Source organism: Ips typographus, linkage group LG16 (genome assembly GCF_016097725.1).
Source record: "Ips typographus isolate SLU linkage group LG16, UJ_Ityp_2.0, whole genome shotgun sequence".
NCBI classification, from domain to species: domain Eukaryota; kingdom Metazoa; phylum Arthropoda; class Insecta; order Coleoptera; family Curculionidae; genus Ips; species Ips typographus.
The window spans coordinates 6,997,781-7,025,253 of record NC_138437.1 but is presented as its reverse complement, the minus strand read 5'-3'; the positions used below and the strand labels follow the sequence as shown (position 1 = coordinate 7,025,253).

Sequence of the window (27,473 nt, the reverse complement as noted above, 5' to 3'; positions counted from 1 at the left end):
TTTAAACTATAAAACGATTTTTTAAATTGAAATTTGGAGGACTGTATCTTCCTTAGGAAACGTTTTTCAGAAAAATGACATAATGCAAGTCAACTTATTTTTTGATTAGCTATCAAATGGTGAATTATTGACACTTAAAACTAGACCACCCTGTATATACAGGGTGTCCCGCGAGGTAAGGGACAAAATTTTACTATGTGTTCTTTAGGTAAATTTGAGTCAAAAATGTCCTATAAATATGAGTCCGCAAGTGCTTCCTTACCAAGATATGATTTTTTTTTAATTTAATTATAATAATAATTATCTCTAGTATATTAAGAAGTATAAAGAAACATATGAAGAGTTAAGTGTACGTAGAGAAATCACCATTAAATTTTTCACGAAAATGAAGAAAATTACATTATAATGACTATCTAGCTTCACTGAAATATTTTGTAACATTTAGAGATGACAGACTCATAGCACTAAAAGATAAAAAAGGCTGCAATTTTACAGTGACAAACACATTTGTCATATAAAGCATAGTCAGTCATAGTTTGATCTCTCGGTCAACCTATTGTGTCTTCGAATCAAATAATCGTAAATCTGTAAGGAAACATGAAGATCTATAGTTGCATGTTGGCTTTAGAAAGATTTGTAGGAAACAAAATGAAGTGAAACAATCTGCGGAAAGAATTCCTTTGCCAAACCCAAATCAATTCAGGACGATTTAACTGAAAAAAAATTGCTTTAAATTAAGTTTGGTTATTTCGGACATGTGCACTTATTAACACGTATTTGAATGTATCGGAATTACAGTTGATTAAACGAAACTGCGGACGTGTTTTCCAACATGGTCATAATCCAGAGAACTGTTGTAAATTAGTTTTCAATTTTGAAATCGCTGCCGCCTTCTAGGTTTTGGCATTGCGCCAGGGTACGAGTATCCCGTTTTCTGGACTAAAATGTATGTGAGCGGTTTATGCGACATTTTCAATAATGACTCGCCCTGCACATTTCGGGCACGCCTCTTTACGAAACTATTTGTTTTGACACTAACTTTTTTGATTTATACCTATTGTTGGGGCTGAACTCTACGAGATTGATTTTCCCTGTTGGTCAAGGATACCCCACGTTCTTTGTTAGCGGGCACATTCCAGTTAAATTGTATTTAGGTTCAGAGGTTCTTCCTGTCATTCCTGTCTTTCATCTTGTAGTTATAGGAAAAGCAACAAAAACTATCTCTAGGTAAAGTTTCGTATTCGAGGAGTTGTTGCTTTGAATAAGTTACGTAATTTGACACAGAAAGTTTGTAGTTTGCTCTTTTTTTATCGAAGTTCAACGAAAAGTCAAATTACGTAACTAACTAAAGTAATCGGATGCTTAGCTCGACAACATGCATAGTTAATTTGAGAACATAAAGGTAGGAGAATATTAGCACCATTAAAATTCAGTCACTAAATCTAGCAAACTAAGATATATGATAGAGTTAACCAGATTTTCTCCTGAAACATGACTTAGAGATCTGTCGACTTAACTTCTAGGGTTAAGCACCAAACTTTTGATATATAGCTAATTTCGTACAAAGTAAAACTTGACGCACTTTATCTTTGTTAGAATTTTGGCGTTACTTACGCAAGTTTTATTGAAATACCAAACTTCTTTTGCTGTACAAATTACCCAATTTTTTGATTTAATGCTTTAATCTTTTGATGTTTTTTTTCCGGCTAGCGTGTGGAACTTGACAAATCAAAAACAATAACCCCACAGGGTTTAGCAAGCAGTTACCTTTCATCCTAAAAGCTTTGAAGGTTGAGAGTGTTTTCTTTGGCCTCAAAGCATTTTCAAACCTTAAAATCACATAATTTATGATGCCTTTAGTGAATTTAAGTTGGTTTTACTTCATATCTGAGTGGGTTTAGAAGAAAGTTAATAACGCGGTATTCAAATATAATTATGACGTTCTCAAAGGAATTTTTTGAGCCTTGATTTAGGAAGGTATGAATTGAGTTAGAAGACTGAAGTGAATATTTTTCTGGAGGGGGTTTTGAAAATGTCGTCTAGATCGATTATTAGATTTAATGTGGCTTATAGTTGCTTTTAAGCCAATCATTCTTTATTCTCTTCCGCGACGTAAAACGCAGACGTGCGCTTTTTGCATAATAATGTATTTTGCATGGCAAAACCATCTCAGGGCAGCAGCTGACGTCAGCGCATTTCCGATCAAAACTCGAATATTTTCCACCCTTCAACTTCATCACTGGAACGCATCCTTCATTTAAGACAGTCCGCGTAGTCGATACATTTTCTGGTTAAAATCCACCGAGTTTTCGGTATTTATTCCAATTCAAGTTTGCTAACTCTGAACTATGCACAATAAAGAATGAAATTCGATCCTGTTTTGAAAAAGCTAAATTTATTACTTCCGCGAACTAGATGGAGCACAACAACTGACTCTTGAGAGAGAAAGAGAGCTGGGTCAGCTGTTTGACGCTGCTTATTTTCGTTTCAAGGATCTGATATTTTCTTTTACGATTATGCTAAGTATCTGGTAAATTACTTTATTATTGCAAACCGTCCAGACATAACAGTCAATCGAGCTATCAGAGCCAACTTTCATTCAAATTCAGATCCGCATTTTAGATAAGAAACTGCTTATCTTATGATACGTATATTCACTGATGAATGCAAAATGTGCATAATCTCACGATCAGGATTTGGTTATTCAATAATAAAATATTCTCTCTTCTCCAATCCATAAAAAAATTATGTACTAGTAAACAATACATTTATTAAACAGTCGTAGACAAAACAAACTCAATTAACCAGAAATCAACCACCATATTTGAAATTTACCTTCAATGTCACCTAAACGCTTTGTGTTCATTTTATTGACAAAAAAATCAAGCGGTGTAAAGACAAATTTAGTTTAGAATTTTCATTATGATTGACATGCACTGCCCCACAAAATTAATGGAATTGGTAAATACGGTAACTAAACAAATAGCATTACAAAAGAGCTTTTTAATAGCCTGTAGGTACAAATTTTACCCTGAAAAATGTTTTATTATAACTGTGGCGCATTTAACAGTCGTCAATCTTGAAACTAGTTTACGTAACTGGAGACACTTTACATTGTAGATTATTTGGGATACTCCTTAAATTTGGTATAAGTAGTAAATCAGACATTTTATAGCTCCCATGGTAATTTATAGCAAGACTGCAACTGCGAAAATCAATTAACAAAAATATCACAAACTTGCACCAGACCGTTGCAAAAACTTTTTCCATTTCTTTTCTCCCGTAACGTTATCGCCTAAAGCTTAAACTTTCGGATAAGGCTGGTGTAATTAAACTTGAAATCTTTCACAGTAGGATGATAAATTAAATAAAAATTTCCGTAGTTAAATAGTGAGTTCTCGCACGTGTAACTAGGTCGATGGCGGTTAGGGTTGTTTTTCCCTCCTGACAATATCTTTAGATTAGAAGTGATGAGGAAATATCCCTATTATTTTGGGGGATCTGGAGAGAAATGCGATAAGAGCGTTACAGAGTAAGGGGAGTTTAAAGGGCGTAAAAAAGAGAATCTGCGCATACCTTCACATTGCACATTACTTCGGTCAAAGGGAGAATAAATTTGGCTCTCTGCAAGTTAAGCCACAAACGTTGACCCTTAATTTTAGAGACAATATAAGAGCAGCTCGGTTTGCAAAATCCTGTAGCACGGGTAGCAATATGTCAGCAAAAACTTGGGAGTTTTATGCCTAATTTGCTATTAAGCCACCAGCCTTATATAACCTCGGAGCGATTTTTCTTCTCGACAGTTAGTATTGTTTATCGCAACTTGATGGCAGGTAATTTAGTTGCTTGAGACTCGCAAAATATGCATTTTTTGCTCTTCCGAACCTCTTTCTTTCCTTGTCAAACTTCCGGATGATGTTAGAGAAACTGGAGAATGTTTTTCCACTAGGGCGATAAGTTGTAATAGAATCTGGGACACTGTCCTCTTTGTGTTGTCGTTATTAATTGTGACTGCAGTTGGTTGAAAAGGATTTTGACTAAGAAATTGTTATTCCGACATTCGTCTGTCGTATTTTCGGTTGATGAAAAGCATAACGTAAAGAAGCGGTGGCAATTTAGCGAGGAAACGCCAAATTAAATTTAAAATGCAAAGCACATGAGTCTATCCATCTTACAAACTTTTGTTGTTTTTGAACCAAGATGAGTTCTATGAAATATTTATTATTTGAAACGGACTCCAATTGGTTTGTTGGTGTACCATGTATACCGATAAATTGTTTATATTTTCAAGTCATCTATTATATAAAAGACGCTATCGGTTGCTGATCGACAAATACCCATTATTATTAACACTATCCTTTCATGTCGGTATGATTTATATCCTCATAAGAGGAGGATATCAAAACTATTTTTCCTAACAAATGAACAGACAACAGAAACCACTGCTTAGCCGGCACGCAACCCGTAATATCAGGAAATTAATTTTCGCTGAGTTTGATAAAATTATTATCAGTGACAACCCTAATATATATGACCCACCCCTAGGCTTTTTATTGATCTAACACGTCCTACTTCGTCTTATTAAAAAATCCCGGGATCAGTAACACCCAGGCAAATATTAATCAACTTTCAATCTGCAACCTGAAATGACATAGTGGTTTTTAATTTTACTGTGACAATACGTTATTCTATTATACACAAATATTCCAGTAGAATTTTTCACATTTCAAAAGCTTGTTATTCCGAAAAATCAGCCATAAATAGCTCGCTGGAAATTTCGTTTCAATTAATGTTTGATTACCCTAAACGACTGATGGCCTGACCATTTTCACAGCAACTCTTGATAAAAAATTCTGGCAAAGGAAACCACGGAAGGAGTCACGCCTGGATTGCTTTCTCATTCCTTTTGTCAAATCAAAAATTCATATAAAAATCAAAAAGCCATTAAGGCATTGCTGATGATAAACATATACGAACTCAGAACATATGGAATGCACAACCGAAATTCATTTCAGTTATCGAATGGATAAAGCTGGGATTTTTCTTCGTCGATGGTTTTAAATCGCAATTATAGCACACTCGAAATATACGTCAAGGCCCAATTAACAAACCCACCAAATCGAATTAAATTTCTAATTTGGAGTGTTAGGAACAGTTGCCATTTTATTGTCCGGTCCTATTATATCCAGAATATCTGCGAACGTGACAATGTATGAGTTCGCAGGACTTTCTAACTTAGTTGGACAATTCTCTGTAAATGTGTTTATACTGCATCTATCATGAAATTGTATTAAATAAGGTGGTAATTAATAATTCCATTTTTTTTAAATATTATTAAGTAAAGTGATAGTTTTTAATAAACCGTTGTGGTAGAAATAAATAACAGCATTTGTTAGTTAATTTAAAATCAAATTTTAAAATAGGCAGAAAAACCTTGCTCAACCTAATCTAGCCTATTTTTGGTGGTCATTAATGAGCCCGTAATGACTCCCTGCTTGTATTTATCAATCAAAAAACGGGTTAAAACATTTCAAAGTAATTAAATCTGCTTCCAAAGGAGCTTTGATAAACAGAGCCAGTTCCCAATACACATGTATGTAACCCCACTTTCTAACAGTATAACATTCTATTCCAAATTGTGATTATTTGTGTTAAACATTTTGCCTATTTTTAAATCTAAATTGTAACTTTTTTATTATTTGATTCCAGAGTTTTATATTACGTGTCAACGTAAATCCGGCGTTTTAGAGAGACAACTTCAGCTCGTTCTTCTTTTCCGTTTGGCCGAAAAGAGAACAGCGAGGCGTGGAATAATGTTAGAGTGAAACAGGATATGTGTCCATTACGTCGATTTGTGGAAGTTAGAGGCAGTTTCCTGGAGTTTTGGTGACTTAATAATGCCTTTAGGATAATTATCTTCTCTAATGTAACGAGTTTGTGTGCTTTGTTGGAATTAGTTGGACAACAGCGGTTGGTAGGGGAATTAATATTCAGGAAGACGTAAATAAAAATTAATTTCTCCTGTTCCAATGCGAAATCTCATCAGGAAAGTCCTTGGAATAAAGACAAACTGCTTCGCAAAGGAAAAAGAAGACAATAATAGAAAAATAAAATCTAGATTTAGGTCATCTGATCCGTGGATCGTTTAGAGCAGACGGAATTTATGTATCTTTTGGCGTGTCAACTAGACGCGGATATTTCGACGTCTGAGTCAGAAACTTCCGATGGAAAATCGCCGGCTTTATTCTGCTATAAGTCATTTGGGACTTTTTGGGCTATATTCTATAGAAAACTTTATCAACTTCGAACAAGCGAACATCACAAAGTAAAGTTGTACCACTTATTACATGTATTGAAGAGCATTACTCCTAACTGACCGAAGCAGTTCAAAAGTAAAAATTAATATTGTGTTACATGCATGGTCCGATGATACTAGTGCAACATTACCTCTATTAGCCTCGCATTTAATGGTCCGCCGGCTTAATAGAGACAGCAAATATGCATTTGCTTACTAATGTAGTATAGCTAAGTAGCATTCACAGAAATTATTATTTTAAACCCTACAGCTGCCGGCAACTCTGCTAACTCGCAAAGTTCTGTCGTTTGGTATATTGTGTTCCCTTTACCGCCTTTAGTTCGAATATTACCATTTACCACCTCAAGGGGCGTCCCAGATAAACGGATTACCCTCTTGCAGAAAGCTCCAATTTATTCAAAAGAAGAAAGCATTCGCAGTTAATCACATAAATTTGCTTTTGACGTCCAGATCCACCTCATGAAAATTGCAGAGCATCACGCGGCTGTTTATGCGAAGAGACTCAGGAACAAGTTATAATATTTTTGCAGGAAGCAAATAAAAATAAATATGTACAAAAAGGGGGTCGAAAAATAAGCTTCGCTTTTATTCAGCTCATTGGTTTCGCGTTCACGTCCTATAAAAGACCTAGCGCAACATGGCAAATACAAATACGGGACTGTCCCAAGATTTTCTTTGAAGTCTCTAAAACGAGTGACATATGTTACTTTGATTTGATTTGGACTAACCTAGAAGCGCGGCCTGATTTTGCTAAATGCGCACTCTTTGAGCCTGAAAAGCACTTACCTGCATTTAAAGGGTTCATGTAATTAAATCCGATCGAACAAAACTAGAGAAATGTGGTTGCAATCCATTGGATTTGTTTAAACTGTAACCAAATCCGATTTTCGCCTGTAATAAACTGCACCTAATTGAATTTACTCGTGTGCAATACCACTTAATAAGAGTATAAAGCCCAGTTTAAACTATTTTAATTTTACTAGTATTAATAATGTACCAAACAAATTAATTTCTCCATAATACTATTTTTGAATACATTGATGTATCAAACAATGCTAAGGGTTATACACGTTACACCACGTGAAATATTAATCGAACATTTAACCTATTAGGATTACATATACAAATCGAATAAAGTCATGTAATGATTGATTTCCCAATTCAAATCAATATTAATTTGTATAGGAAATAATTTTGCATTTTTCAATGAAGCTTAAAAATGGTTTTAAATGGGTTCTTGCTTCTACATGAAAATACTTTGCTGCTGTAAACACCCACCTTGCTGGCCCATTTGAGGAAATTCCAAAAGTGCTTTTTTTGTGCTTATTTCGCCTAATTTAAGATCCTTTAGTATAAATATGCCCTTTGCTGTGTATTGGAACCTTTATGAAGCAAAATAACAAATTTTGACCAAAAAATGGTATTTCTCTACATTTGTTTTGAAAACAAAGATGAAATGAAATTAAAATACTCTCGTAAATGCCTATTCAATTTTTACCTATACGTAAAACAACTCCCATCAAATGATATAATCCCAAATTTACAAAATCAAGATTACAACGATTCCGTTGTACCGGAAATCAATTACAAAACCGAAATCTTCTTTTCCTCAACAATAGAAGGTTTGCAAAGCCGATATTTTTTTGCGTTCTTAAAATTCTATAGATAGTTCATTTCGGTATTCCAATTTACCGTTCTGCAGTGGGAATGAATATCGAAGTATTTTTATCAAAATTATGTTCTCGTCGGCAACGTTATAATTTTTAGCTGAAAGCATTTCAAAGCATAGTGTAGTAGTTTTTATCAGCTTTTACTGAATTTAACATAAAATGGATGTCTGATAGGATTAGATTGGAAATAACTATCAAATATAAGCTGTTTTCTAGTATGACATTTTGTGGATATTTAGTTCAGATATTTCAGTTTATTAGTCAAGTTTGCTGGTGTAAACTAGTTTTTGCATGCTTATTTTAATGGTGAAAATTAAGTTAAACCAGATGACCGCAATTTAACAATCATAAATTCTGGGATATCCCGGCAAATTCTCACGATTAAAATAATTAATGAGTATCCTTCAAACTGCAGTAATGTTTTTGCCTTACTATATATCAGTGTATATTTATACCGCAAGATAACCAAATAGTTCCAGAGGGAAAATAAACGAGCACAATTTTGAGTATGAAATTGTGATGCAATTCTATTTAGAATTAACATCGGCATAATCAATAACAAGCCGCTTTGGCTAACTTATGCCCTCGTTTATATAATTTAATTATAATTGCAAATCACTATTTCAGAACGGAAATGATTTGAATTTAATTACGAAAGTTGGACAACAGGAAAAGGCATTTTATTGGACGACTGCTCTTTGCCAGTTGGGTTTGTAATAAAATTAGCCAGTTCGTTACTTTACATTTTAAAATACTTGTAGTATTACGCAATGGAATTCTTCACGGCGTTGGTCAATTAGCGGTATTTCTAGGGTAGATTAAATTAGATTAGGAAGCGTTCTTAAATACAATTATACAAGTTCACTTAAAAATCCTCGATTTTAGTTTCCGGTTGAAGCAATTAAGGGGTATTAATCTTAAAGTGAGAGCAATAACGAGTTGGCCCAGTGAAAATTTATGCCTTCAAGGTAAAAACGTAAGCAAATTTTATTACCGTAACTTCCGGAAACAACGCGGAGGCATTGAAAAATCTGTTATTGTTTGAACTTTAAAATGAAAGTCTGTCAAGCAACCGTATTTCTTCGGGTAACTCCGTTACTAAACTATCGTGAAGTTGCAGCATATACAGATTTATCACTCTTGATGTCTCAGTAGTGCACAACAAATCTTAGATCTTTATGTTACACGGAATTTCTTGCGCAAATGGTTGCGTTTCCAACTTCACTTCTTTTGCAGCAATTTCCAGGATAGATGGCTAGTTTATTGAAATTTCTATTCTATAAGTGCGCTATATTGAAATCGGCCTCATGTAAATGTACCAATATAGAGATGTTCCAGAATATTGCCGTGCGTAACATTCAAACTCGAAATAGAGAAAGTCAATCAAAGTTATTTTCGACTACATTTTCTCCTCGCTAATCTACAGTCAAAGATGGTCCTGACATGCAGCTTTTAATGAGCAGAGTTTCACTCCTCTAATGGCGTGAACTGGATTGGTTCATTACCAAGTTTAAATCTTGAAAATACTAGCAACTTGCACCAGCCCCTCTACTAAATTAAAGACAATCTATTACTTTGTCTATAAGATATCAAACGGTAATGACATATTTCATTCTGTCGATAATATCGTCTTTCCGTGAATAAACCGAAAATGAAACTTCCAAGCCATATAACCAACTAAAATTCTCATAAATTGCCTGAGATATATTGTGTCAGCTTTGATAGAAAACGAGCGTTTTATTTTAGGGGGGTCAGAAGAAAATATTTCCGTAATTTATTTGCCTAAATGACCCAAGTCCAAAAGGAACCGTTGTCTGAAAGCTTTAATTACTGCTTGGAACTTTTCGTTAACCAGATACATCAATATGAGGATGAGCTGAATATCAATTACTTGTACCGACAGAGAAGAAACTCTATTTGGTTTTGTCGAGAAGAGAAATTGCTTGCTTTACTCTAATTTATTTAAAATTAATTATACCTCTTTTAATAGGCTTTAAAATTTGAGGAAATTGGGCTGATAGAATTCATTCTTCAATTTTTCTGCAGTTGCTTAGGTGTTGTAAGGTAATGTTAGGAGTGAATAGGATCATCAATCCTGAATTAGGTTTTCTTTCTTAACAACATTAAATTGGAATTTCGTGCTAGGGACAGAACTATGTATGGAATCCGTACGTGCATATTTTAGTTATAGAGATGCTTCTACCAACTCAAGCGAAAAAGAACCCAAATGCAAATCACGAAATGTATGCGAGTGTATGGTCTTGAATATTTTAACTTGATTGCCATGGGAGGGGTAAATGTCTTATGTACACATAAGAAATTAAATTCGAATCCACGCTTTTCGCTGGCGAAATTTTAACCATTTTAACACCGCCTGACATCAAAAACAACTCGTATCTTGATATAAAAGAGTGTCTTAAAATAACAACTTTTTGCTAAAAGTTAATTTATCACTGAGACACACAAAACAATCAAGAATAAATGGCCTGAAAATGATATGTGACCCATATCCCCCAAATTTTTTGCCCAGCAGGAATTATATATGTTGGTTAGATGTAATAAAAACGCATGGAATAACTGGGCTACATTTAAATAAGGGGCTTTTATCCTGAAATGTACGTTTTAACTTCTTTCCGACAGGTTAGTTTATGTCTTTCGTCCTTGCCGGATTTTAATTTTTACAATACGTCAGTCGAATGTCACAAAGCTTTTAAAGGCTAATTCAGAATGTTTGTAAGAATTCAACACAATGAAAGTGAAATTACACTATACTGAAGCAAAAATCACTGGAAAGTAATTTTGTTCTATTAATTTTGCTTTCACAATTCAAAATAAAAAAGTAAAAACAACAGCTTGGGGGTGGTTATGTAATTTTCCATAATAAAAGGTGATTGAGTGGCACTTCAGTTTTTAGGACTCTCCTTTGCTCAATTTGTCCTGTAATTATGCTATCATTTAGTTTTTTTTCACATCACCAAATGTCAAGAGTTAACCTAGTTTTGCGTAACAAAGTTTAGGTCTATCATAAGTTTAAAACTTTTTGAATGAGCGGTATGAGATTATATTTTAAATTTAACATCTCTGTGTGAGGCAATTTGCTGAAAAGTTCTTATCTGCATTAAGTTGCTAGCTTTTAAATAAACTCCGCTCAGACCAGAGCAACACGAAAATTACTTGATGAAAATATAACCTGTTTAAGGCAGGAGAGTTTCAAGCCTTTTTTCCAGTTGGACGTCTTGAACGACTTTAATTTCTCTGTTGTTTAGTAACCAACTATGAAAGTGTTGATGCAACTAGTTGAATTAAGCTTAATGTGAAAGTGACAAACCTCTTTCCCTCTAAATTCAAATCGGTGCCTTGTCCAATAAACGGCGTTATCCTACTTTGCCTTAAAACGAGGGAAATTTAATCAGAATTAATCCGAATTGAATTCAAGTAGACAGGAATATAATTTAATTACACTTGCAAATGTATATTTGAAAGTACAAATTATTCGCGTTGGACATCAGTGGAAGATCAGTATCCATATTTGTTCGGAACGGATTTGAATTTGAAATACTTTGTAGGTTGAATCGGACTTTTCGTTCTCACTGAACTGCAAGTAACAGTCCTCGTGATTAAATTAACAAGTGTGTCGTACTTCACCAAATGATGAAACTCAGAGAAGTAAGCAGAGACGCAGAACGTTGGGAAAACAAAACCAGCGTAAATATTCTAATCAGGCGGAGAAACTTCGCTTTCAAAACTTTAAGAAACAGAAGCAAAACAAAGCAGTTTGCAGCAAACAAGCCATCAAAAACTTTAAAAATGTTCCTGGAAATTAGTTCCAGTTTACCGGAGAGTAAATCAAATTATCAGGATTATATGTTTTTAAATTCCTGACGACAAAGTTTCTGTGAATGTTGGTTTAAGTAAAATGCAAGTCATTAAAATTTTCTTCTTTTCCATGTTTCTTTGTAACTACTTTCTAAACATTTCCCCTTCTGTTTGCATAGTGAATTTTAGGTTTTAACTAATATTACGCTGGATTTTTAATGACAACTTTACAATAATTATTATTAATCTAAATTACGAGTAGTTTTGTCATCCGGAAAATGTTTCCATATTTGCATTTCTATTTAATTAAACCACTAAAGTGTAATGCTCAAAAACTGAATTATTATATACTATAATTAATATATGAGGAGACTAATTAGTTGCTGTTATATTAGTTTTAATTTCTTGAATTAATACAGGTTCATTACTGTAACAACATGAATGAAAATCAATAACAATATCTCCAGCTTTTATTTAAATATTGTTTACTAAAAAACACAATACCTATGCATTAATATTTTTACGTGATTTTCGGATTGATACATTGTAAAAGAGGAAAAGTTACAACAGTGTCCTTTTGCTTATTGTGCAATTTACTGAACAACAAAATACCGGAAATCTGAACAATTTTTCTTGCTTCGTAGTTCTTCTCTTGTAATGTTATAGAAAGAATCCAAATAAATGCTGTATATTTGTCTCTTTCGCAAATTTCCCTATTGCCTCAAAGTAATATCTTATTCAGGCGACTTCGCACTTTACCCGCATTGCTTTTCAAAGCATAGAAAACATACGTCATATTGTTGATTTACTTTCTCAAGTTTAGCTAGAATATTTCAATGCTTGAGAAGTACCTTAAGTTCTTTTTTTCTATTTAAAGAATTATTAGTTAAATTCAGGACATCACTTGGCTTTTTCACACAAATTTGGATTTAATATAAATAGTGGTGAATGCATTTGAAAGTTAAATAAAGTAAATATTACAACAAGAAGGCATGGAAATGGCATTAACAATTGAATTAAAAGAACCTAAATAAATACCGGTTAAATTGTTAAAGACCTGAAAATTCACGCAAAATAAAATAAATTTAAACATGCAGCAATCCTGTAAACACGATTAATTTTTCCAGCGCTAGAATTACAATCAAACGCAATTTATGTAAATCGGCGTGTATGCCCAAAATGTAATCGGAAAATTGCAATTTCCTTTCTATATTCTACATATTTCCCTCACTTCTCGTGTTATGTTAAAAGGGAGAAGCCAAATAAACAAATGTCATCTGCGACTAATTGGTCTAGTTAGTTCGCGTTTATGTACATGTAAAATCCAAATAGACAGGTGCTGAAAAACATTTTTAGGCACGAAAGCGTGGATTTGAGCATTTAAGCAGCTTCAATCGAGGCGTTGCATAGAGGGATTTTCATCACGTTCTGGATTTATATTGAGGTATTTTTGAACATACTGCTCTTTTAAATGCGGAAAAGAACAAACTTTAAATTTGTATTCTGAATTTATCAAACTGCAACAAAAAAGATGTAATCAAAGCCAAAAATTACCCACACAGAACTTAGATTGTAGTCCACGCTTGGTCTAAACTCCTTAATTGCGTCTTCTCTTGCAAACTGTTTCAGTAAAGGATAATTTAGAGAAAACTATTATCAAAGCTTAGGAGATAATGATTTCCTTTATTAAAATTGGACCTTTCTGGAATAAATAATTTAATCCCCTTAATAAAATGAAGACGTGTAACTGTTTATAAGGAAACTTTGAATGGTGCAAGTATCCAAAGCCAGTAAACTGAATTATACTAATATATGGTGGAGATTTTGTGTAGTTGGAAGTTCTAGTTAAAGAAGTTAACAATGAGAGTTACCTTAATAGAAGTTGCTTCCGTCCGTAAGCCGTATCAAGCTAACGAAATTAAACAACTGTAGAATTCCCTTATGAACAAGATGTTAATGGAATTTTAATGGATCCGTATCCAAACTTAGTGCACTTATCGTTCAACCCACGGGCTACAATGGGATTCATTTAAAGTAATACGAAGTCCCATCCAGCATCCACGATGACGTGTTTTGCATATTCAGTTTAATGTCAAATTTGCCTTCTTGCCAAGCTCTATTGGGATGTGGTGTTAGATGCCGTCTAGGAATATCATTTTCGCGGAATATTGTTGTGCAAACTAAACAATATGAATTTTTTCCTATCTTAGGACATTACCAAAGGATTAACGTAACGTTTTTAGTGGCTCCTCATTGAATAAAAAGGAAGCTTAAATACTACTTCAAACTTTCTTAGCTTCTTCCTATTCTGTCGGAAATAGCGGTTTTTACACTTCCACAGCGTCGGTGGCTCGGCATCAAAAGACGTTAAAATTAAACATCAAAACAATTTAACGCAGTTCTCGAGTGAAAGTCTAAAAGGAAAATGCATTTTCTAAGTGCTCTTTAAATTAAGATAACCTTATAAATGAATTTTCAGCTTCTTATAACCTAACTTAAAACATCGATTTTATATATAATTTGATTCTGGATATTCTAGCTTGAGGTTGCTCCCGAGTGAAGTGATATTAATCATTTTATTTGCGTATCTCTTGAGTCTAATCCTGCTTTAGTTTGCATCTATGTTGCCTCCAACGTACTGTTTTTAATGACTTCGCTGACACGTTAACATAAGCATCAAAAAAAGCCAATAAGTCAACACTCTAGTGAGAAAGTGCAAAACCATTTCCAGTCCTTTTAATAAAGTACTGTAAATGTTATTGCATATTGGATTTGCCTTGGGATAACGTTAGATTTGATATATTCACCATATAGATTTAGATAACTCCACTAAAGTCAGAGAGTGTTGCTTAAAAATTGCGAATTTTATTACTAGATAAAACGAGCAATTGCATTAAAGGAAGAACGCATTAACTTTCACTAATTTCAATTTTCCAAGCAACTACACCTAAACGTACTTTGTTGTAGCTTAATTGTTTTATAAATTACGTTTCAAGGTAGAAAATAAAAGTACTTTTAGTTAGTACACAAAACGTTTAAACTATTTGCCTTGTTAGATTATGGCAGAAGTTTTGGGTGAAAATTTTTTTTATTAAAAAGTAGCTTAGTATTTTCAGTACAAAAGGTTGCATTTTTAGAAAGCCAAATACTCTTATTCATCTCCTGACGAAGCAAACATTTTTCAGGAGAACAAAAGTTTGCAGTAATTAACATAAATGCCCTTAATTAATCATAAAACTAAAAATTCTTTATGGAAAGTGGTTTCTCAGCATTTTTGTTTACGCTAAAAAATGTGTCTTCCAACAAAACTGTGGGTGCATTGTGAGCAAAAACAGAAAATACAACTACAGCTTTCAGAATTTATGCAAAGCGATATTCTCATAGACATGTTTGGTCCATTTATCCACCAGTAGGTATTTAGTCGCAATGGCCAGAAGTAGAAATGAGGAAAATATTTTGAATGCATTAGCATATATTAAACGTAACTCATATATGAGTACCAGCATTATTGTTCAGGAACAGTTAGGACCTGGACTGTATAATGAATTTTAAAGGCCACTAATTATGAATATTTTGTTTTAACTAGTTGTCACCAATTTGATTTGTCCAAACTTCAATTGTTGGCTCCTAAAAATAGTCTTAAATATTCCATGAAATTGGAAAGACATTTAAAATCATTCTGGAATTGCCAGAAATCTCTAAATATTACTAAAACTCTCCTAAATCTCCAAATACTGTCAGAGGCATTCTACAAGTGTCTTAATCTATCCAGAATTTTAAGTTTGAGAGGCCCTGAGAATTATTTTGGAACTGCCTGCTGAACAAGCTTGCCTAAATATTACTCAGCAGTACCAGACTATTTTAATTACTCTGGAAGTTCTAATCGTTCTCTCTAATCGTCTACCCGTTAAGTAATAAAAATCAATTATAGTTATTGTTAAGTAGTTCAATTACTTGAAAGTAATTTGAAAGTAATTCAACTACCGACAACTAAACACATTTGTTTAAAAAGTACACTTCTTTAAAAATTTTGAAGCAATTAGCCAGCTCAATCATTTCAATATATACTTCCTCCTTTGTTTAAGAAAGGACGTCCTATAAAAGGGAATGAAAAGAGTATTTAAAGAGATACAAATTGCTGTATTAAATCACTCTGTAACTCTTAAAATAACTTACAAAATCGTTTTAGTTATAGATTTTTAAATAGGAACAAATTTATATATTTGAAATACCTGCAATGGATAAAATATCGATGGATAAGTGTCTATTGTAGACAATTCAGTCAAATCTGTCTTTATTGTTAAATTTCTCAGAATGGCAATTTCCATTAAGTTTTCTGAGCCACAAAAGTAGTATTTGATATTTTATTTCTTTCTATTTTTGATCTGTGATGAATGTTTAAAATTCTGCTGCAATAAAAACAGTCCTTGAAAAATGACATTGTACTTAAAATATATGACTTTACTATTTAAAAGAGACATTAAAACAAAAACATAGTAGGGACACAGAAGTTGTGAAACTCATTACAAGCCAACAGTGATTAATTAGCTTGTAATCATTCAGGCCTTGTCACAAATACAGTCTGCACTCTAAAAATTTCAGCCCTTTGAAAATTTCTCATTTAAATAATTGGTTTATCTGAAATCTTGACAACTGAAATGCTATTTAACACATTTGCATGACCGTAATTCAAATAACATACACGCAGAGCGCGGAGAAGCAGCCAGAGAAGATTTAACTACAAAAGTGAGGGTATTAGAGAATTGCCCTGAGGTTGACCCGAGCTAAATCCATAAATCCTGATTTCTTATGTTGTCAAGAAAGCCGTTTAATAAAACAAAGTCCAAAATTTATTTTCTTCCAAGTAAAGCTATAGAAACGACGGCGTAATACAGTTTGTCCGTGGAAATGTACAATTTTATAACCTGGTTATTTTTATTATGATGACCGAAGTATAGCAAAAGAACAACAACAAAGTCCGCATTGACTTTTATGGGCAATTGTACGAAAATATTATTTCAATAAAAACTTGCTCGGGATTTCCCGTTTCGTTAAAGCTTCGTCGAAAGAATACACGTCAAGTATATTAGTTCTCTTATCGAGAAAAGCTATTTTGTTCGTTTAAGAAAAACTTGGACAATGAAACACTGCCTTCAAGTCTGCAAGATTACCTTCCCTAATATATTCCGACGTAAAATACAAGATATAAATTTAGAACTTCGAATTAGCTGCTACTTATCGCGGTTTGCATTGAAAATGATTCAAAGTTTCAAACTAATAAAAGCATATGACTCCCAGGAGCCTGAATTTGAATGATAACTATGAAGTTACTTCCCATTTAAGAACTTCATACCGCATAATGTGCTTGGAGCCGCTTGCTTTAAATAATATTCCATTAAATTTTTTTCGTATAACGACTAATCCTAATTAAGCGTTAATGGTAATAGGATTCTATTTGTTACAATGAGAAATAATCCCGGTACAATTCAATAACAGTAGGGTTGAAACCAAATCAACTTGGCTAATTACCAAAACGGCGGTCAGAAATAGCACGTTCTAGATATCCCATTCGCTAAATGAGTTTGCTAGGCGCAGTGCTGCCAGCAGTAGTTCCTGCTCTAATGAATTTTTGGTAAAACCACAACAGGCATTCAGCTTATGCACCCTCAAATTCGATACTACTAATAACATTTTCACTATGCTTTGCAGCTATACCTCACAAAATTTATCACATGCTTACTTACAGATGTGTCCAGCAGTGCAATTTTACGTCGTCATGACCCTTTTTTGTTCATTACCTGAAATATAACAAATTCATGTTAACACAACTTATATTAATTACACACACAGAAGATTTAATTTTTCTTTTCGTTGTGAATGTATACAAAATGGTTTGCTTATACCTACGGAAAAAGGGTTTTATAAGTAAACAATACGGCAACTTTAGCATATTATCGCGTAGAAATCGGAAAGAAAAATTTCCCTTTCTTATGCTTACACCAAAATCGTGGCTTGGTTGACCTGCTAGTATTTATAGGCCGGTAATTGTGCCTATCGAGACTGAAAATCTTATACCCATATTTTTGCTGGATAAAAGTCATATTGCTCTTTTCCAGTCTGGGAACTTTTTACAGACAAATTCAGTTTTCAGAAAATTCCAGGGATAACTGAAAAGAGGTAGTATGAAATCAGATATTTTCAGAATTGTCCTCTTTAAAATAACGGATCTACAGACTGATACACGTTTCATTCCTTTTTAAAAGACAATTCTGACATTTGACATAAGTGTCATGTAGGTTTAGTAGAGTAAGACGTCAGAAGTTCTGAAACATGTTCTACACACTTTAAAGGTTGCCAAGCAGACAAAACCAGTTTTAAAATAATTCTAAAAAAATCCAATAACGAATTCTGACAGTTGACATAATATGACTATATTTGCCATACAATTTATAATCAATACATTTAATAGTATTTGGTATTAATTTATCACACTATTGCTCTTGCTTAAATAAACCACTTCTAAAAATGCAACAAGTAAAAAGGTGAGTAAGGCAATTCAGAAATAATTAGTCTTAAACCAGATAATTCACAAGCTGTAATTAATTTCCACTATTTCCAGTAATTAAGTTTAACACATAATTTTTTACTAACTGTTTGGCCTATGTTCTCTTAAACCTAAATTTCCAACCCTAACCGTCATTGAACCCCAAATAACTGCCCTACCCCTTTCATAAGTTAGAGATAAAACTAAATTTTGAGATGTTAATGCATCTTAAAATCTTTGTCACCCTTTCCCTTTTCTATTACAGTCCAACCTGTTTAGTTTAATTAACTTTGGTGATTTAAATTACCAAATTTCTTATAGTTAATCAATTTGCTGTCTCTTCTTTGCTTACCAATATAGTATCTACCAGTTGGTAACCATAGTGGTTGTCTATAAATGTCCAGAACCTTCATATGCTCTTTAAACTGACCAAAAATCTTCCAAATGCTCTTGAAGTAGTCTAAAAAGATTTCAGAAGCATCCACTTTACTATAGAAACTCCAAAATACTTCTAAAGAAGTCGAAAGCCTTCGAAAACAGTCTAGAAGCTCTCAAAAGATTTCAAAATAATCTTTAAGCTTCCAAATGCATCTAAAGCAGTCCAGAGCCTTGAATATGCTCTTTAAACTATCTAAAAACCTAAAACAATCTAAAATGTTCCTAATGTTTTTCAACTAAAGCTTACAAAAGATTTCAAAACAGTCTAAAAGCTTCCGTATGTTTCTAGAGTTAATGGAATTAATTCAGTACTGTAGATTTGGTACAGAAATTACTGTTATGGCAAAATATAAATTATATATAATATAATAATTCAAAACATTTACAAATTACCACTTAAAAATAGTAAACAAGCATGCCAAAAATGAGGGGAGGAAGGAGCAATTCTCAATTTCCACCCTTTACGTATCCTACAATCAATTTGGACCTCCCTGTATATTGGCATAAATATACACTTTAAGAATCATTATAAAGCCTATTAAAAAATTTAATAATCTCATACTTAACGACCTCAAGTTGACTTTGGTTTTGAATGTGACATAACAAATGGAAATAGTCACATGCTGAACTTAGTAACTTAGAGCATTAAGGATCGTTGTCTTAAGTCACGTGAATACCTCCAAACCCTCGTACCAAAACACAACCACTCTCCAATAGTAAAAAATTAAAACTATGACAGTTGTTAAGAAAAATAGAATAAATATACTCTATAACTGTATTGTTTGGGTTAAAATAATTATTGATAAAATTAATTAAACTAGAGAAATTGACGTGTTTATGTGGAAGTTACAAAACAAAAAGGCGTCGCTCAGATAGCAATATCAATTGAATTTATGGAGCTGGTAAGCTGACATACATTGTATACAGAACACATTTGTCACTTTCACTTCCATGAATTACATTACCCACCTATACCCCTTTTATACCCGATATAATCATATTTTGCAGGGTGTTTGGAAGGGGCAAATTGGCTGTCAACTGAATAAACTTCATACAAACCTGTGCTTTATATAGGAAAAGCATCAATTAAAAATTCCTTTTTGCTGGAGGTCTATTATTTCGAACACACCCAGCTTGAAAGGTATTTCAGTATCGCTTCAACGGAATTGTATTGGATTACCTATTAAAAGTTTTGTAATTATTTTAGTCGAAAGTTGCTGTTTGAAGCGAAAACTAAATGCCTGTGGTAAATATCGGAATATAATATTAACAATTAATTACTGTTTACGCCGCTTTTAAAGTTAAATTTTGATCAATCATTGCAACCACTCTTGCATTTATTGGTTGGCATTCATTTAATAATCGCGTCCGGAAAATGTTTTGGAGAGCAAAGGGTACAGCAAAGGGATAATAACAGGCGATTAAAAAGGCGCCTTTCGACGTCAAAGGCCTAATATCAAACGGCATTTGATAAAAGAGAAAGGTTGTTGAATTTTGATTTCATTTTGTAAACAACATCTGGAAATAAAGGACCTTAAATGAAGTTGTAAAAAAACTCCAAGAGACAATTGTAATAGTTGAGCTTACACAAGAATTTCAGCGCTTTTATTAAAAACTCTTACTCTGACGTGACTTAAGAATTAATCTTTAATTAAAAAAAACTCCCTATTTTTTCCACGACAGCGCATAATTCTGCGATAAAAAATCCATTCTTCTACTCTTCCAATGAAGTCTTTTAATTTAATTATACTGAGTAGTAGAAAATCAACGGTTATGGGAAGTAAATTGTTCCTGATAAGATACGACAGGATGCTCCACCCGGAAATAAATTATGGAACATCTATTTATTCAGGAAATTAAAATATCTCGACACATTCATAAGATCTACCCCCGAATAAAATCAGCCTTGCGTAAAATTTGGTGCCCTCACTCAAGTTAAGAAAGTATTCTGCCATCTTTCTCGAATAATTGTTAATTTAAAATCCGACAGAGACCAATTACATCAAGTCCAAGACAATTTTCTAAGCGGTTAAATTATGTACGAAAATATTGTATTAGTGAACTATAGACCTTTCAAGAATAGACGAGGTTAAAGATAAATCTTTAGTAAAAGCTCAGGAGCTGACTTAGGGAAAATTAATTTTCCAAAAAAAAAAACCTAGTCCTGTAATCCAGCTGCACGAAAAGGCTCGCCCATAATGCCATTAATATCTGGAATATTAGAGTACAACGCCGAAGGGGTTTTAATAAATGGCCTTTAATGAAACGTGATTTTTTTCATGTTGCTTAATGTTGAACTAGGCGTAACCATACAATTATGATTTCAGATTCTTGTTTATCCTTTTCACTGATGTGCTAATTCATTTTGTTAAATGTAAAATTAAGCATTCTTTGCTCAGTTTTCAGCCAGTTATACCATTAAAATTAATTAATTCGAAACACACAAAGATATGAACGTTAATAAAAAACAGACCAAATTGAAATTAAATTAAAATGCCTTTTTCATATGTTTTAGTTTAATTAAGAATTTTAATTCAATGCTCACGTGGCTACGCTACCCGAAATACAAAAGTGATTTATTCTAGCTTCTTCTATTAATAAATTGAAACTATACAAAATTAAAAATTTTATTTCGGAGACGTCGATGTTATTGTTTGATGATTTAATTTCCGTAGAAATTTGTATTATAGTCAAAAAATTGGATTTTGTATAAATCATACAAAAAAATTGTTATCTATGATTATTACCTGCCTTGGAAGTGTATCAGTGTAAGTGAATTAAAACTTGATTGACACTTCTAAATTCACAATTACAAATATTAAAATTTAATTAATGCTGTATTAATAAAATAAAATAATAAAACTGGTATAACGTAAAAACTGAGACAAACCTAATTAAACATGAACGTTGAGGAAAAATAACCAACCCTAATTGCCTAAAGTGTTTTAAATGTTTACGACGCATAAAAATAAATTTCATTCAGTTCCGAATGTTAACTTTAACGAACATTTACACAGGATTGGGACAATGGTCTGAGCATCCCCAAAAATAGGTCTAAATTAATTTTGGCCATTAGGAAATGAAAACAAACTTGCGGCTAAATATTTTATGGAAACATTGCGAGGAAAGTTACTTCTGGAATTGCCGATATAAAGTCAGGAATGTTCATGACGACATAAAGTTAACATGGAGAAACGAACAATTTTATTGCATTGAAAACGGTGAGGCTATTCTCCATATTACTTATTACTTTGCGTATTATATAGCCATTCTCGTTCAATGAAATATCCATGCAGAAACATTCGTAAACTTTAAGTACTAAGATAAGTTTTTCCGGAAACACCATTTTCGAATTATCTTTACTTGGACAGTTTTCCACTGTTTTTAATAAGTTATTGAAGCGAGATTTCTAAAAGATTTGTAATAAATGTATCCCAAGAAACTTCCAAAATTATTCTAACCGAAGGTTAATCGGCTTGCAGTTTCCATAATGACGTTAAGAACTTCGGAAGTTCGAGTGAGTAGCCTAATTTAAAATGGAGGGAAAATCTACTTTTTACGTTCAATTTAACCTCATTTAGGTAATTTCTTTATAATCGAAGTTTTTTTAATTAAAAAACACCGCTAACAAATTTCCTCGATTTAATCTACCTTAAGAACTTCTCACTGAAACGTCGAAACTACGTCAAAACTCTCTAAAAGTCATGAACATTTAAAATACAGCGCGAATACTACTCGGTATTATGCAAAGCAATCCAAAAAAAGTTTCTCTGTTTTAAACTGCTGTGTGAAAGTTATATTAACTTGGAAAAGTTTTAGATTAGAATCTAAATACCTTGTAAACTCACTCCAAAACTATTATCGCAAAATTTAATTTATGCTTTAAAAAAACCGTGCTTCGGTGATCTGGTAAAACAATTTCATAACTTCATTTAACATTAGGAGTATACGAACCTGCACTCTAATATATTCAAATTTTCTGCGCGTTTAATATATTACAAACACATTTTAGCTACAGGGTACAGTTGACGTATAATTTTCACCAAAATTCCACGTATACGTAACATTCTATTTGATTTGAAAACACTTGAGAAGAATTAGCAATGCCAACACATTAGCATGCATAAAATAAGAGAAGTAGCTTTCTTGAAACTACACAGCTGAAGATTAGTTGCCGGGTTTTCAATTTGAATTCAGTGTATAGGGAACTCTTTAAATTCGTAATAATAGATGCAATGAGCGTGCAGTGAATAAATAGGGCGGCAAAATAAGGAAACCTTTATATTGAACTTCTAAAGTTCGGATGCAGCCGGTTTGTTTCCAGAAATGAAAATATCTTAATACGAATATTAAGTTCAGTGGGTGTTTTAGCAAAGTTAATTTATTAGAGTTAGATTAGGTCAATAATCGTAAAGAACGCTAGTTCAACGCAGCTCCTAATGATATTGCTCATTCTTAATTCAGCAGACTTAGGGCGAAGTGGTTTTTGGGGTTTTATTGAATATTTCATTATTTTCTCTGAGATTGAAGTGAACTCCAATATTACAGAGGCTGTAGCTTAAAAGTACTGAAATTGAGAGTTAATTAGTCCGGTAAACCACTCGAGAATTGATTGGTAGCATTCGATAGACTGAACGATTAATAATTCTGGCTAACTTAGTAATGGAATGAATTAGGCGAAGACCAATCAAACGGAAGGACTTCCTCGTTTCTGTTATGGAGCTGAAAATTATCACTTTAACCAGATAAACACCGTATCAATCAGTGTGTATTACAACGTAGAATTACTTCCTATGAAACATATCCTATTATGAGATGTTATCGCTTATTGATCCTTCAACTATCAGGATCAACACAACTTCAGTCGTTATTGTCTCTTAGCCGATATTTCATGGGAGATTGTGAATTGTTTATTGCAAGTTTTATTTGCGAAGATAAGTGGGTGTTTTGTCGGCCATAAAATTGTAGGATTCCAAAGAGCCCGAAAACGATTTTCATAACCGAAGTAGGTTTTATATTAAGCAAACAAAATATTGCTTTTCTCTGAATTTAAATTGAGTTGCGAAAATCTAACTTTTATCAAAAAAACCAAACTTCACCAACTGTATCAGACTATAATTCCAAACTTCTATCAGTAAAATTAGATTTGTCCACGTCGAGGTGCGAGTTTTCTAGTAGAATTACATGCGCAACAACTCTCTTTGAAACCATTAAAATCGAGTTGTAAGTACTATCAGAAAGCCGTTAAACTTGAATAAAAATGTTAATGATTCCTTGAAGGGTTTAATAAAACGCACATTAGAAATGCAAATTTTGCAACTTATCTATGCTCTAGTAGCACAAAAAGTATTTGAATCTCGTGCATATTTAGGAACTCTTACAAGGGTGCTAGCCACTGCACTAGACAGCAAACTTATTTTCATTTTGTTTTAGAATTAACTTCTGAAACTTTTAACTCACCTCTACCCTACGTAAAACGAAACTATTATAATATCAGATAATTCAGACGCACTGACTTCTCTGCTAAATTAATTCCGCGTAAAATTTCAACAAGCAAATGTTCAACATTTTCCATTTTATGTTCAGGACGAGTCGGCTTTTGCAAAATTAACTTTATTGTTAGATTTAAATGACTTTTGCTCCAAAACTAAATTGCCGGGTTTTGCGAAAATTGAATGGTTCTGTTTAGTTTTTGCTCCCTATACCCGGAAACTTATTTGCCAGAGTTTCGCTTTAGCTAACCTTGTTTATTTTCGGTAATTGAACATATATATCGAGGTATTTTCTACTGCACAATGTTCACCTACGACCTGTCGTGTGGTATCCGATAACAAATTGCTGTCCTTTTCACTTTCCCAGGCTAGCTTTCACAGGTTACGTTGGATTTTCTCATTTATAACATTTTAACTACTTTTATTGTTTTCTAAATTAGGAAAAAATAAATAATAAAACTACTTGTCTGTTACAGAATGAAAGGTTAATTAAAAATGTAAAACAAACCTAAACAATTCCGGCTGCAAACTAATTACACAATAATTTTCTACTAATTAGATGCCCAAAGCGTTTTCCTTGATTTGCTAGGTAAATTCTTGCCTCTTTCAAATATTTTGTTAAATTTTACTGACAATTATAAACGTAGTTTTGTGGTATTCCAGTTAAATTCCACTTGTCAGCTAATATTCTGAAGAGCAGTATGTTATAATATCAAAAATAGTTATGCAAAAACTACTTGGAGTGTACTCAAAAATTACATTGTTCCAATTTTTGAAAGGTTTAAAGGGCTTATTTCACCTAACTTAAGGTATTTCGGTATAAATATGCCCTTTGCTGTGCATTGGAACCCTTATAGAGCAAAATAAAAATTTGCCAAAATTGCACTTTTGACAAATATTGCATTTTTTTACTTTTTGAAAAATCGTAGCTCTTTTATTTAGATTCGCAAGAAATTCGTTCCTACGCCATTCGAAAAAGCATAAAAAATACTACAAAATAGGTAAAAATGGCCTCTCTAGCTCCTCATGTTACTGAGATATTAAATTTCAAAAAGTACCTAAAAAAACTCTCTAGTACCCCCCCATTCTTTCAATTTTTTTGAAAAGTGAAAAATTTTAAAGTGCTTTTTTTGTGCTTATTTCACCTAATTTAAGGTTCTTTCGTATAAATATGCCCTTTGCTGTGCATTGGAACCCTTATAGAGCAAAATAAAAATTTGCCAAAATTGCACTTTTGACAAAAATTGAGTTTTTTGACTTTTTGAAAAATCGTAGCTCTTTTATTTAAATTCTCAGGAAATTCGTTCCTACGCCATTCGAAAAAGCATAAAAAATACTACAAAATAGGTAAAAATGGCCTCTCTAGTTCCTCATGTTACTGAGATATTAAATTTCAAAAAGTACCTAAAAAACCTCTCTAGTACCCCCCCATTCTTTCAATTTTTTTGAAAAGTGAAAAATTTTAAAGTGCTTTTTTTGTGTTTATTTCACCTAATTTAAGGTTCTTTTGTATAAATATGCCCTTTGCTGTGCATTGGAACCCTTATAGAGCAAAATAAAAATTTGCCAAAATTGCACTTTTGACAAAAATTGAGTTTTTTGACGTTTTGAAAAATCGTAGCTCTTTTATTTAAATTCGCAGGAAATTCGTTCCTACGCCATTCGAAAAAGCATAAAAAATACTACAAAATGGGTTAAAAATGGCCTCTGTAGCTCCTCACGTTACCGAGATATTGAACTTCAAAAAGTACCTGAAAAACCTCTCTAGTACCCCCCCATTCTTTCAATTTTTTTGAAAAGTGAAAAATTTTAAAGTGCTTTTTTTGTGCTTATTTCACCTAATTTAAGGTTATTTTGAATAAATATGCCCTTTGCTGTGCATTGGAACCCTTATAGAGCAAAATAAAAATTTGCAAAAATTGCACTTTTGACAAAAATTGAATTTTTTGACTTTTTGAAAAATCGTAGCTCTTTTATTTAAATTCGCAGGAAATTTATTCCTACGCCATTCGAAAAAGCATAAAAAATACTACAAAATGGGTTAAAAATGGCCTCTGTAGCTCCTCACGTTACCGAGATATTGAATTTCAAAAAGTACCTGAAAAACCTCTCTAGTACCCCCCCATTCTTTCAATTTTTTTGAAAAGTGAAAAATTTTAAAGTGCTTTTTTTGTGCTTATTTCACCTAATTTAAGGTTCTTTTGTATAAATATGCCCTTTGCTGTGCATTGGAACCCTTATAGAGCAAAATAAAAATTTGCCAAAATTGCACTTTTGACAAAAATTGAGTTTTTTTACTTTTTGAAAAATCGTAGCTCTTTTATTTAAATTCGCAGGAAATTCGTTCCTACGCCATTCGAAAAAGCATAAAAAATACTACAAAATAGGTAAAAATGGCCTCTCTAGTTCCTCATGTTACTGAGATATTAAATTTCAAAAAGTACCTGAAAAACCTCTCTAGTACCCCCCCATTCTTTCAATTTTTTTGAAAAGTGAAAAATTTTAAAGTGCTTTTTTTGTGCTTATTTCACCTAATTTAAGGTTCTTTTGTATAAATATGCCCTTTGCTGTGCATTGGAACCCTTATAGAGCAAAATAAAAATTTGCCAAAATTGCACTTTTGACAAAAATTGAGTTTTTTTACTTTTTGAAAAATCGTAGCTCTTTTATTTAAATTCGCAGGAAATTCGTTCCTACGCCATTCGAAAAAGCATAAAAAATACTACAAAATAGGTAAAAATGGCCTCTCTAGTTCCTCATGTTACTGAGATATTAAATTTCAAAAAGTACCTAAAAAACCTCTCTAGTACCCCCCCATTCTTTCAATTTTTTTGAAAAGTGAAAAATTTTAAAGTGCTTTTTTTGTGTTTATTTTACCTAATTTAAGGTTCTTTTGTATAAATATGCCCTTTGCTGTGCATTGGAACCCTTATAGAGCAAAATAAAAATTTGCCAAAATTGCACTTTTGACAAAAATTGAGTTTTTTTACTTTTTGAAAAATCGTAGCTCTTTTATTTAAATTCGCAGGAAATTCGTTCCTACGCCATTCGAAAAAGCATAAAAAATACTACAAAATAGGTAAAAATGGCCTCTCTAGTTCCTCATGTTACTGAGATATTAAATTTCAAAAAGTACCTGAAAAACCTCTCTAGTACCCCCCCATTCTTTCAATTTTTTTGAAAAGTGAAAAATTTTA

General features: G+C 32.7%; 1 protein-coding gene across 10 annotated transcripts in view; it reads right to left on the bottom strand.

Moving 5' to 3' along the window:
* Positions 1-27,473, bottom strand: part of LOC145738643 (zwei Ig domain protein zig-8-like) — a 127,755-nt gene that overhangs the window by 69,300 nt on the left and 30,982 nt on the right. For 3 of the 10 annotated variants that reach the window (XM_081993551.1, XM_081993552.1, XM_081993553.1), the window contains exon 3: positions 17,547-17,600. The exons of the other annotated variants lie outside the window; for them this stretch is intronic. The gene's annotated coding sequence lies outside the window, so the exon portion shown is untranslated. The remainder of the gene's footprint in view (positions 1-17,546; positions 17,601-27,473) is intronic. 10 annotated transcript variants of the gene reach the window in all.